Source organism: Gossypium hirsutum, chromosome A10 (assembly GCF_007990345.1).
Source record: "Gossypium hirsutum isolate 1008001.06 chromosome A10, Gossypium_hirsutum_v2.1, whole genome shotgun sequence".
Taxonomy (NCBI): domain Eukaryota; kingdom Viridiplantae; phylum Streptophyta; class Magnoliopsida; order Malvales; family Malvaceae; genus Gossypium; species Gossypium hirsutum.
Genome location: NC_053433.1, coordinates 15,392,435 through 15,406,955, shown reverse-complemented (window position 1 = coordinate 15,406,955; position 14,521 = coordinate 15,392,435). Strand labels below are relative to the sequence as shown.

At 32.7% G+C, this 14,521-nt stretch overlaps 1 pseudogene; it reads left to right on the top strand.

The window, feature by feature from the left end:
- Nucleotides 1–7,759: 7,759 nt before the first annotated feature.
- On the top strand, nucleotides 7,760–9,627 carry LOC121208239 (uncharacterized; annotated as a pseudogene).
- Nucleotides 9,628–14,521: the final 4,894 nt, after the last annotated feature.

The following is a 14,521-nucleotide window of genomic DNA, read 5'->3' as shown; positions in this document are numbered from 1 at the left end:
AATTTGTCCGAATTTTTCTAGGTACAGACTCTGTTCAAGATGACAGAACTCTCGCAATCACCACCAAATCCAGTGGCATATTCGCCATGTACTTTGAATATATTAGGCATGGTTCCAAGAAGGAAATTGGTCATAAAATATAATTCAAATTGGCGAAAAGAGACTACCACTTAAGTACGACAAGATGTTCAAAAAAAAAAGATTCATATCTTCAGAATACGCAAAAATCCAAAAATCACGACCAAGTGACTCCACATCCTGATCTCGATGACAACAAAGATTAGAAGAAATCAAGTCAAATGAAAAGGAAAAAGCCACTTAGAGGAAGCACATGCATCCACACACACACTGGACAATCATAATACATGGCATATCCTCAAAATCATCCCAATATAGCGTAGATACTGGACATCCCCTCTAACTAATAAGAATCTACTTAAAAAAAGAAAAACTCTCATTCTGTATAAATAGTCTCCATTCTCATCTCGTAATTTCTTCTTTAAACGTCGAAAACAAATCAAAAAAGGCCTATGTAATTAAAATCACTTGTAATTAAAATAAATGAAGATAATAATATAATCCATATCTTAGAAAGAGACAGCCATAAATGTAAGTACTGACTCTTATTAGTAGACTTTGGATTTGCTCTTCCATCCATACTTAAACCGAAGGATATAAACCCATAAGGCATTACTCTTGGAGACCAAACTAAATCCAATCTTCATGAGAAAAAAACGTGTTCTGATCACTCAAGTGTCAAAAACCAAGCCCTCCTTGAGACCGTGGGTTGACATATAGAGTCCACCCACTAAGCATTTTGGATTGACCATTAACACAACCCCAAATAAACTGTCTGACTATCTTTCAATTATCAGCTCAAACTCCTTTAAGTATCAGTATCGATTGCATAAAATAAGTAGGGATGGAAAGAAAGAACGGATTGGGCCAACGTATTCTTCTGCTATGGATAACTTCCTTGCATCCCAATTGTTAAGCTTACACCTTACCTTATAACCACAAAACTAAAGGTACTTTTAGTAACCTTATTATATGCAGGAGAGGGACACCTAAATAATTGCCAAGATCTAACTTCTTGAAAGCGAACATTTGAACAATCTGGTTATGAACATCATTATTGATACCTTTAGAAAAGTAAATATTACTTTCTTAATATAACTTTATGACTCGAACCTCACAAACCATTTTAAAATATCTTCAATAAACTCGCTTGATCAAATGAGCTTGCAAAAATCACATATCGAAAAAAAAAAGATGGAGATATTGGACCTTTTTTGAAAGCTAAATAGTTTCCACCTACTATATCATATCTGACTAGTAAATGCCCAATCCATGCCAGCACAAAAGGTAAGCCGTAGACCCCTGACATTCCAAAGAATTTGATAGAAGAGAAAGATATGGCCGACATAATCACTTTTCGCAAGAATCAGAACCCCAACAGCCGTCAACGATGATTTATAAATCCCAACTACTCTGTCGTATGCTTTCTCCAAATCCAACTTGATAGCCATCCAATTTTCCCATTCCGCTTGCACCACATAGAATGTATGATTCTTGTGCAAGTATATATTATTTGAAATTTTCCGGCCAGCTATGAACCAGCTTGTTCTGAGAGATAAGGTAGGAAAACCAACTTAAATCGGTTAGTAATCACTTTCATAACCAGTTTATAGATAATAGAAACAAACTGATAGGCTGAATCTGGCTGAATCATCGGGATAATCATTTTTTAGAATTAATACAATTAGATATTATTCAAATCTTGCTCAATCAGTTGTCCAGCAAAAATCCCTTCACCCAGTTGCAAATATCATTACTAAAATATCCACTGACTTTGAAAAAATGAGCATGATAGCCATCACTTCTGAGAGCTTTAAAAATGCCATATCAAATAAAGCCCTTTTGATCCATCATTTGTGATTAACTCTTCCAGAAAAGTAATCTCAGAGGGATTCAAATGGGGAAAACTAATATTGGGAAGATCCCCAAGGCCTGAGGCACTTCACCATAAAGTTTCTCAAAGAATCCACTGCTTCAGTTTGTAAAATTTCTTGATTAGAGTACCACTCCCCTACTGATATTTCCTTCTCATAATCGTACGACTATGAAAAAATTTGGTGTTGCTTCCCCTAAATGAAGCCAAACACATTAAACCTTTTATCTCTAAAGCAATCTTCATATTAATAATGTTTTCTAGCTCATCCTGAACTTCCATCTCTTGTCTAGCTAAAAAACTTGAGTCGGATGATCTAGGGCCTCTTGAATGTTGTTGAGCGATTCATGAGATGTCGCTTACGGGAACCCAAAAAACCATAGACATCCTGTTCCATTCTTTGACATAGGATGTAAAAGAATTCAAAAAATCTGTTATATTCCCTCAAAATTCCACTTTTCTTTGACAAAGGTAGGAAAATTATTATGCTTAGTCCAACTAACTAAAAATCTAAAAGGTCTACCTTTAGGCAAATTCAAGGCTGGTTTTGTAGACAAGAGAATAGGCCGATGATCAGATTTAATGCGTGGTAGATGTAAGACTAACTCCGTAAAAAGAAGCCATCCAAGCATCAATTGCAAAAGCTCGATCTAGTTTGACAAAAGTACCACATTTCTGCCAAGTGAAAGAAGAACAACAAAATCCCAATCCTGTAATTTACAAAAGTTAACAAATTACCAAATAAACATATCTCTTACCTACGATACATGGACTTCGTTTATCCTCAGAAGATAAAATGGAATTAAATCACCCATTATAACCAAGGGATTGATTAAAGAGGCATCACAGCTTTTAACCCATCCCAAAGAAGTTTTCGTTTTGACCTATCTGGACTACCATAAACAAAGGAAATAGAATGAGTTATTAGGAATATGATCATTAACACAAAGAAGAACAAATTGAGGGTGATTTCGAAGGATTTGAATCCATACGAAATCTTTCCAACCACTCAATACCACCTGAAAACTAACAGCCTTACTCGTGAGAAAATTAAACCAATTGATTAATAATATAATTTACTTTTTTACCGCTCACTCTCGGTTTTAATAAGAACAATGTTAGATGATGCTCTACGTTATACTCTCAAAAACATGGATAAATCCTGCTTGCACACCCTTGACAGTTCAGTGAAAATCTTCAAATTGAACTCATATCAATATAAAATAATATATAATAAACTTATAAAATAAAGAATCTCAAGCACCAAATAGTAAATAAAACCATAAACATGCAACATAAACATTTATCCTTATTGTCCAGGGAGTTCACGTCCCTTCTACTACTCTTCACCTTTAAGAGCTCTATATGAATCAGGTATGTCATCTATTAAGTAGAAAGGCTTTCAGCCAATTGAACCATAGATTCTTTAAGCAACCACTCTGGTTGCCATTGGGTTTGAATCAACTACTGCTGCTTGAATGTATTTTATTTAATTTTTTGTGAAACCCCTGACTCTAGCTTTCACACCTTTCTCACGGCCAGACAACACCACTTGATTAATGCTAGATCGGCATTTAAGGATGGAGAAAGCTGCTGTTTTCCTTATTTTCCAAAAGATCACTGCATATGTTTGTCAGAGTCGAGTTTGCCCACCTCCACAGCAACTCCGTTAGTCGAGAGTTCTTCTATTGCCAAACCAAGAACTGCAAGATTCACGAATGCCTTTCGTTAAAACTGATTACGTCCCCAACTTCTTGCCTACTCGAATCACCTACCATCGCCCGAATACCAGTGCTGCTAGTAACACTAGCCAGCAAATTTTGGGCCATCAGTTCTTGCCCTAAATTATCCAACAAAGATAGGGCCTGAACAGTTGTAGAATTACCAAAGCCCACATTCCTATTAGCCACACTAGACACTACACTTGGCCCAGCATTATCAAGCCCTTTACTGGCCAGAACCAATTTATTTTTAGAACCCATTACTTTAGTCTTTCCTTTATTCTTAGAATCCTTAACCTAACGACCGTTAGCAAGATATACTTTCCTTGTTTTGTTGCTCTTCAATGATAATATCTTTCCCTTTATTGTGTTTGAGAGCTGTTAAATCTCTTTCATTTATTTCTTTATTTAAATTCCTATTATTCAGGGCCCTAAACTGAGAACCTTCCTTCTCCCTCTCTGAATTTCCATAAGCTTACCGCATATTATCCCTAAATTTTTACCGAGGTTTCCTTTCAACGATCATTCAAGACCTATAATTTTGTCTCCCTTCTCCTGACCATCCTCGACCATGCTGTGAATTTCTGGTGGCTTTTTCGGCGGAGCTATTTCCTTTTCCATGATGATTTCAGTACTCCTGAAAGGGCAATTGTCTTTAACATGACCATATCTTCCACAGTGAAAGCAAATGGTCGGAAGAGATTCATACTCCACCCTTTGTGAACGCCCATTGATTAAAATTTGAGATACCAAAGGCCTCTCCAAATTGATATAGACCGCCATTCGAGCAAAACGGCCTCTCACCTTGCTGTAAGTGTTCATGTCTAATTTGACAACCTTTCCAACCATTCCTCCTATCTCAGTCAAAATTTTATGCTTATACAAATATCCAAGTAGACCAATAAGTCTGATCCACGCCATGACCACATTCGGATAAGCTTGGAAAAGGTCAAAAGCCATCGTCCAGGGTTGTATAGTTAAGTACTGACCAAATATGGTCCAAGGACATTCAGAGAGAGCCCTCTCACAATCAAGCTTATTCTGGAAATTAACAAGGAAATACCCATTTTCTATATCCATCATGTGTAAAGGTGCCAAGGGATTCCACAAACTATGGATTTTATTCTGCAAAACCGAAAAACCAATGTTACGTCCCAAAATTTTTAAAACTACCATGTTTTCCATACCCTGAATGAGAATTTGTTGAATCCTGTCGAAGAAGAGATAGAAGGCACTCCATTCACAAAGGGTTTTTGGATATACCCTTCCAAGATATCAAAATATTCCTTTTCCTCCGATTCTTTGTAGCCAGACTTGGAAGACTGGACTACAACCTTATCCCTCCAAGAGTTTGGTTAATCCATTGATAGATTGATCATATATCTCTGTGCGTATTATCATCTTTATCTTTGAATCGAACCTTTTTTGGTATCAATTCTTCCACAAGATTAGTATCAAGATTCTCGTTTTCATAAAGAGAAAACATAGCTACGTATATGTATCTATTTAAATTTCTTATTACTCACAATTTCAAATATTTTTTTTATTTTAACTCTACTCGTATTGCGTATGTGTTATAATTAGTTTCAAACTTTACGTTTTATTATTTATTGTATATCATTTTTAAATGCACACATGTATCCTAAATATGTGTTTTCCACGTACATACACGTGTGATAGAATTTTTAGTATATATAAAATTATTTTTATATAATACCTACTTCTATTTTAAAATCAAAGAAGTGCTTGAACTCATGTCCTCTTAAATATTGTGATAATAACAATATCAACGGAGCCAAAGAAGTTGATGAATTATTATAAATGTATGTTTTACTTAAATATTTACTAATACTTAAATTATGAAAGATTATAAATTTATTTGCTTACTTTTTTTTTGTTATTCAGAATCGAAATAATTTCAATAATTAAAAAAAATGTTTTGCAATTGGGTTTAATAAATACTTAAAAGAAAATATAAAATTGGTTTTAATTGCGTATTGAGTTTAGTTATTAATAGATGGAATGCACATATAGAGCTTAAAACCTGAGATTTATAATAACAAATGAATTGATTTATTTTAAACTACTTGTTTTCTTAAGTATTTATCTTTTTTAAAATATTTTATTTTTATATCAAAATATTAGATTAATATAGCATTGTTTTGATGGTTGCAACAAACTGAAGGTGTTGTTCAACTGATGTATCCATCTTTTGTTTCCAACAAAATAGTTAACAAATAATATTGTATTTTACATAAATTTTGATATATTAATATTCTGTAACATTCTTGTTAGTTTTTTTTTTTTTTGAACTAACTCCTAATGCCACCTATGTTATATGCGATTTTACCTGTTTAGTATTTAATTAATTTTTTAATTGTAATAATTAATGTAAGATAATAATTTTTATTTAAATTATTGAATATAATCAAATATGTTAACTTATTAATTCAAATATTATAATAGGAATTTTTCAAATCATAATTAAATTTTTTTAATATATTCTTTACTTTATATAATTAATTAACATAATAAATTCTAATATTATTAAGTGATAGTTAAAATGTTTAGAATTTTATTCAAGTGTTAACTTTATTTACATCAATAAAATGACAAAAATCTTTTCTACATAATCTTTAACTAGTAATTATAATTAAATTATAATTATAATTATCATAATTTTTTAACTAGCATTTGTAAATTAAATTATAATTATTTTTAAATGTGTAATTAACATAATTTTTATTTTTAAATATGAATTTTGGTTTATAAAATGAGATTATGGTGTGTGTTTTTTTAATTTGAAATTTAATCTTGACCTGGTCAAAGTTGTGGTTAAGAAATTTTTAATAGCTTTATATGGTTTACCTATTTGTTGCTTATACCAAATAATAAATAAATAGATAGAAACACTATACTTACTCTATTTTTTTCTCCATTAGAGCTAAGTTACCTAACCATTTAAGCATAAGAAAATATTGTATATAGAAAACATATATGAACAAGGTTTTTTCTTTGAAGCATCACACTTTATATATCAATCTACTTTTTTTTTTAGAATATATAAAAACAATGTAATTTCATTTAAATTTTAATATAAATAAATTTATTTTTACTAACTAATGTCGTTTGATTTAGTGAAAATTATATATATTATCATGAAATGCAATTATTATTTTTTTAAAATATTTGGTTGTTCTTTATACCACTCAACAACCATTTTCCATGGCCACCTCAGTATTCCCCCGAACAAAAAACAACTTTATTTATATAAAATATTTGATTAAATATTATATTTTTCTTCCTTTTACAATAAATATTTATATTTTATTTTTTGAATAAAATTAATTTGAAATTTATTATTACTTTTATAAAATTATTGAATTAAAAAAAACTTGATAAACTAAAAGCTTCTAAAAACATATTTAAAATTTTTGACACAATTAGAGGGACAAGAGTATCAAATCTATCTTAAGGTGGGTTTGGATGAGCAATTGGATACGATGCAGTGTGTTTAACTTATTTTTATCTTATGCTATTGTATTTAATCTTACCGTCACCACTTTTTTTATACTAACCACATCCTTAAAAACTATTGTAAAACAAATTCAAAGAAATTTTTTTATTTAATGCAAGTATTTTTATCATAACATCACCAACTCAAGTAACCATTAAAAAATTAATTCAATTTGAGAATAATAATTTAAGTTTGAATAATCATTATATAAAAAAATAATTAAACATAATATTTTAAATAAATAAATAAATGGTAAAATGAAAAACTGGGATATTTTCAATTTCTTTTCACAAATAAGGTTAGAAATCCAAACCACAACTCAGTTATACTTTGACCAGTTGCTTTCATTTTCATCACTGCCTTTTCTCCATCTCTCTCACCACACAAATGGCCGCCCCACGCCATCATCTCATCCTTTTTTCTGTGAAACCACAAGCAGCAGATTAGCTAAACCAAATTTCTCTCATCTCTTTAATTTTCTTTAATCCACAAATGAAAAATATTTAGAAAATAAAGAGAGAGATAAAACCCTACTTTTCCTCAACCCTTAGAAGGCTAAAAGGCAAAGATTGAACAAGTTTACTTTGATTTTACCTCTCTTCTTCAGCCATTGATGATCCCTGAGCTTTTAATGCTCTTTCGTTCAAAAACAAAAGTAAAAAGGAAGAAAGAAAGGCAAGCAAGCTAGCCAAGCACTGTGTTGTTTCGCAGATTAGAGGAGCTTTTAAAGACAACATATGGGTGGTACTTTCTGATGATTCCTGAGATAGTGTTTCTTCCAGAAGATCTTCCTCTTTCTCTCTTTCGATCATGCTTAGCTCTGTGTTTTGTGTTTTGTAGTTTCCTTCTTAAATGAGTCTGTCTGAGCATGGTGAAGTAAGCAAATAAATCTCTCTAGTCTGAGACAATCCCACATCTTTGTTCTTTTCTTTTACGTCTTTTGTTTCTTCTTGTTTTTGTATCATGGACTCGGGTAATAGTGGTAGCTTACAATCTTCTAGTGGTGGCAGTGAAGAGTATGATTCACGCGTTGAGTCAATCTCAGCTTTTTTGAACCATAACCCATTCAATAATATCGGCCATGGTGCTTTGGGTAACCAACCACAGCCGCCGTCGCCGCCGCAGCTGCTACAGCAACACCAGAACCATTCTTCATCGCCTATGTTTGACCCTTTGTCATATTTGGATCATCCTCTATCAAGATCCCTGCAACTTACGACGACAACAAATCCAGGTTCGGTCCTCAATCTTGATGTGATTTGGTCAAAAAATCAAAGATCTGAGACCAACTGCACTGATCTTAGTGGGTTCATGGCTTCCTCACCGGCACCAACGACTCAACAGTTGTTCACCAACCAACAAACACAAAGTAGAGCCACTTTTCCATTGTTGCAGGTCCCTCAAGGACCAGAAAGTTCGAAGCAAAGGTCGGTTTCAGCCACAAATGGCCAACCCAACAACAACGCTATGGTGCGTAACCCAAAGAAGAGATCCAGAGCTTCTAGGCGTGCACCAACAACTGTTCTGACCACTAATACTACCAATTTCCGAGCCATGGTTCAGGAGTTCACTGGGATCCCCGCACCACCCTTCACCTCCTCACCTTTCCCAAGAACCAGGCTCGATCTATTTGGTCCACCTTCTACTTTGAGATCAACCCATTTAGACCTTTCACCTCCTCATTATCTTTTAAGACCATTTGCTCAAAACTCAACCCTCCATCATTTTCAAGCTCTTCCATGGCTGACGCTCTAGTTTCTAGTCCTATTCCTAGTACTAACAACAATAGCAACAACACTAGTTGTAGTTCAACTTCCATTAACTACCAACTACCATCCGAGTTAAGCCATTTAAAGCAGCCTCAAAATCTACTCAACATCAACATGCAAAACCCAATTCTTAACTTCCAATCTCTCCTTGAAACCCCTCCAAAATACCCACTTTCCAATTCAAACCTTCTGGGAACAAAGCCACAAGATATTCCACCAAATGAGACTTGTCTCAAAATGGGTGCTTTGGACGAGTTTGGTTTGAACCAGGGCCATGTCAATGCCAACGCCAACCTCACCGGGCTTCAAAACATGGTATCACAACAACAACATGATCAAAGTCTCCTAAGGTCCATCAATAGCAGTTACAACAATAACAACAACCAGAGAGTCTCCAAAGGGAAAGTGAGCAACTTGTCGTCGTCTTCGTCGGAATTTCATGCGGATAAAGGGCCGGAAAATGTGGCTTCAAGAAGTGAAGGTATGGTGGAATCATGGATATGTTCTTCAGATTAGCTTAGGAGTATCTAAGTAATTTCATTAAAAAAAAATCAAAAATGAGAAAATCTGAAAGAAAAAAAAAAGAATATCGAGGAAATGATGGTGAATATATCACAATGATGCATGAAAGAGATGGAATCTTTCTTCTTTCCCATATTAACCATGAAAGTTTAACTCTATTTTCTGTCTTTGTTTTTTTATCTTGAAGTTTAAGGTTTAACCTTTCCTTATAATTTAATTATTAAATGTACTTGTAAATAATAGTCTCTCGACACCACGTTAAATTTCTCATACATAGTATTATTATTTTCATCATACATACATAGATTATCATGGAAAATTTGTCAACGTTGGTGTCTAAAAAGTTGGTATTTAATTACTTTTATTTAAAGAATTTTAATTTTAATGCGTTTTTTTAATTTATAAAATTAATGTATTAATTATAATTTTCATGTTAATGTCAATTTAAAGAGTATTATTGGGCACTAATTAGCATTATGTTTTTTTAGTTTTGGATTTAAATGCTTTTTAATTTTTAATTATATTTAAAATGGAAAATTTGAGATATATACAAAAGAAAAAAAACCCTCGAAAGTTGAAATGAGACAAAAAGAAAAGAAATTTTTTAATTTGGGTTTTGAAATTGATGGCTATTTTAAGGATCAGAAATGAAATAACGAAATCATGAAAATCTGTGCTCTTTTTTCTTTGTAAAACCCTTTCGGTTTTATTTTATGAAAGACAGTAATTTGCAGGAAATTAAGAGCAAAAGCAAGATGTTGCTGTAAGAAATCAAACTGCTTTATTTGTAATGAATATTAAAATGCCGAGGAGTGAGTAGCGGCGAGATTTGGGGAATCCTTAGTCGCCGCAATATTAGTTTTAATTACACATTTTTTCCCCTTAAATTTTACTTCAAATCTTCAATAATCATTATTAATTTATAAAATATCAAGATTTTTCTTTTTCTCTTTTTTTTTTATCACACTGATTTGATATACAGTTTGTAATAGTAATAAATAAACAAAGAAAGACATAAATTCCCGCCAAGGGGTTACACATGCCGCAAGCAAATCCCACAAAAAGTTTGATCCCTACTTTCAATAAAAAGAAAACTGTTTATCATTGTCGCAAAGTGTTGCATGTAAGGGTGTTATATGTCTAAAAGTTGGTAATCTTTTTCATGTTATTGATTCATCATCATTTTACTTCAATTTTAATAATACAAACTTTCACACTTATGGTTTAAATTTTGAATGATTAGAACAGATGGGAGGGTGTGGGTTTCAAAAAAATAATTCAATCTTTTTATTATCTTATATAATTCTTTTATATATCAAATAACCATTTTATTACTGATCGTTCTTTTATTCTAATTTGGTTAATATGTTAGGTTATATTATGCTATGCGCAAGTTATAGATTTAATTTAATTCTTATTCTTTAATTTAATCATTCTTAATTCTTGAATTTTTTTTTTAAAATTTGAGATTTTAATTCTAACTCAAATGACAGTTTTTATATTCGTTAATTAAAATGGTATAGCTTTTTTTAAAAAAAATATGACATTACACATGTGATAATATGTTTGCCACATAATATTTTAAAAATTAGCAAAATTCAACTTAATGAATTTAATGACTATTATCTTAACTTATATAGAACGGTGGTTAAATCTCTTATCAAAAACTCGTTTGACACGAATTTAAATAGTCTAATCGCCATTCCCTACCTTAATATGAAAAAAAAATATACAAACATTAAAAATAACAAACTTAAATTTTTAACTTATGTATAGACGTGAGATTAATAGAGGTAATAAAACAAGCACTGGATTTTTGGGGAACTTTTATAAAGGAACCGGTTGTAACACATTAAAACCTTCTTTTTGTTTATTCTTTATTTTATGTTTTTAACTTTTTCTCATATATGTACATAAAAGTCAAATGATTAGCCATATGGGATCGTGGGAGAGGAGAGAAGAGATGGGGGAGAGTGACCCTCCTTTTAGGCACGATGGTGGCCCATGCCCAGTGTGTAGCATTGCTAGCTTTTGCTGTTTAGCAATGATGGCTCTTCCCCTCTCCCTCAGCCCACTGCCTATGTCAAAGGCTCAGAACAGTGTGGCAAACTGGTAAAACAAACGCATATCTTTCTCTCTCCCTTCGATAAAAAAACCCTACGAATTTGAGCCAGTACTCGAAAAGATACACAACTTTTGGCATCCCCCATCCAACAAAGGCTGCCACCATTTCCCTCCATTCTCTCAAAAGCTATGTTTTCATTTCAAAGTACCCAAATCCAGCAAGCCTGCCAAGCTTTCGTATTTATAGAATAATATTATCATATTCTCTAGAAAGTATGCCTTGTTTAATCTAAGCTTAACTACTTTTTAATTAACCTGTTATGTTAATTCATTTTTCTTTTTTCTCTCGACCTCAATTTTTGAACCAATGGGTTTGCAGGCGAAAGAAATTAGTTTGTCCATGAATTTGATCAGTATTTGATTTTTATATATTTACCTAAATTTAATTTGGGTTAGATTTTGCTCCGTTAAAAATATCAAAAAATTATTTTTATATTAATATAATTAAATTTAAATAAAATGTTTTTAATACTAAATAATGTATTCATGTGAAGTCATTAAGATGCAACAATCTAACAGCAAATATATGAACTCGAACGAGATACTCAAAAGTCTCCTCAATTCAGTATTACCTCAATCAATAACATCGCTTTGATGTCACACTCGATAATTCAACCTTAGCAGAATCTTCCAGGTATGGGTCTTTTCCTTAATAGTGATGGTGCGGTAGAGAGAGTTACTGGTCTCTTGGCTGCTGGTGGTGTGGTTAAAGATGAAATTGGGGAGTGGATCCTTGGATACAACCACTTTTTGGGGAAGTGTTCGGCTTTTGATGCTGAATTATGGGGTATTTTGGATGACTTATTATTACTGCAGAAACAATTATATGATAAGGTTATTATTTAGTCAGATAATCTCGAGGTTGTTAAAACCATTTGCGACAATCATTCAGTTGGGCCGTGTTCATCTTTGATTAGGCAAATTCAACAGGCATTGTCAAGTGAAGACAAGTGGCTTCTGAAGTATACTCTGAGAGAGAATAATTAAGTAGTGGATGCTCTTGCGAAATTGGCATTGAAGAATGATGGGGACTTATGTATGTTTGATGAGCCTTCTATGGAAATTCAAGTAGCACTAAAAGAGGATAACGCAAAAGGTCTTTTGAATTGGATCCATTTTATGTAATTAGCATGTTTTCTTAAGTATGATATATTACAAAAAAAATTGATGTTTATGATTTTCAAACCCTTAAGCCGGGGAAGGCAGTAATAATGTCTGCCTTTGACTGATAGTTGCTTGACAACCACCCCCTCTCTCGTATTATCTTCTTCATTCCCTTCTATTTCTTCTCCTCTTTCTTTTGTACTTTTTTCTTCCTTTTCCTCTTCTTTCCTCCCTTCACTTTGTCCTTTCTAATCATCTGTGTCTCCACCTTACTTGCCGATTATTTATTCTTCGTTGTGGGGTGACTCTCTGACTTCTAACCCTCTTAAATAATATATTTTTTCATCTTTTCACTCTTTCTCCTCCACCTCTACTCTGTCCTCCTCGTTCGCCAATCGTCCTCGTATTTTGGCTTTTGGAGGCCATGTTTTTTTATATAATAAATTTGGCATAGGTTTTCCCTTAGATCCTCTCTTGAGGGGAGGTTTTCTCAAGATAAAGAGGAATTATTACTTCCATGACACCCCACACCAAACCCCGATAATGGGTTCGAATACGAGATATCACATTCGTTGCCAGAGAAACTCAGACTATAATCATATATTGTATTCACTAAGCAATCTAGTTAAAAATTCTTTGTAAAATCATTCAATAATAATCAAATTCAATTTTAAGAATTTAAAATTAAGTTGAAAACATTTTAAAATAATTTCTAGGTTATTGGAAGTGATCAGGACTGAGTATTGGTCTTTAAGAGTCAAAATAATTCAAAACAACTCAGAACATGGGATGGACCCCTATTTGGCATAGATGTATCGATACAAGTCCCTAGTACTATAGATATGTAGATTATGATTGAGTTGTTATGATACGACTAGCTTCATGTTCAAATACAATTATGCTTGGACCCAAAAATCATCTCAAAACTCACCTAATTGGACCCTTAAGATCACAATATCAAAACCATAACTTATAACACTCAAAAACCAAGTTCAAAACATCATTCACACATACAAAAACTCCAAACATCATAAACCCATACATGCTAAAAAGTTATCATGCTTAAACATTAAGCTAGTTTACTTGGAAAGCAAACAACCAATCATTCAAAAGCATAATCTTCATATACCAGCTTCATACTTCATCTAAGGCATCAAACATAAACATATTATATAAATACATGCTATAGGCATAGTTTGACTCAAGTCATATAATCGTCCATAATACCAGGCTTCTACAACTACTTATTAGCTTAGGTACATGCCAAGACACTTCTAATATAAGTAACAAAAACTTTGGATAAGTTGAGGTGAAGATCTTGGATGTTGTTGAAGATTACGAACTAACGATACCTATTTGTCACCTACGCACAGAATAAAAAATATGCACGTTTAGCATTGAAAGCTCAATGATGCTAACATAATTTGAAATCAAAATTGTAACACCCGGATATCATTATTATAAATCCGAAATTTAAGAAGTTAGGACTAAATTGAGATGAATAACAAATTTCAGGATTCCTATCAGGCAATATAGAAATTTAAGTGGCCAAATTTCGACTAGTTGGATTCCAACTTTAGTTCAGGTAGGATAGAATCGACAAGTTCCAAAGTGGGAGATAAAATGATTAAGAATGGATGCTGGATATGGTTGGTGAGGACCGTGCATAAAGAGTATATATTTAGCTTGAGAGGAGACAAAATTTTCTAAATTCTGTTGATAACTTTACTTCTCTCTACATCATCATCTTCATTCATCCCAAAGAAGAAAAGGGGATGCTGATGAAGGAGACTCTGCATGTAGCAGTAGAGAC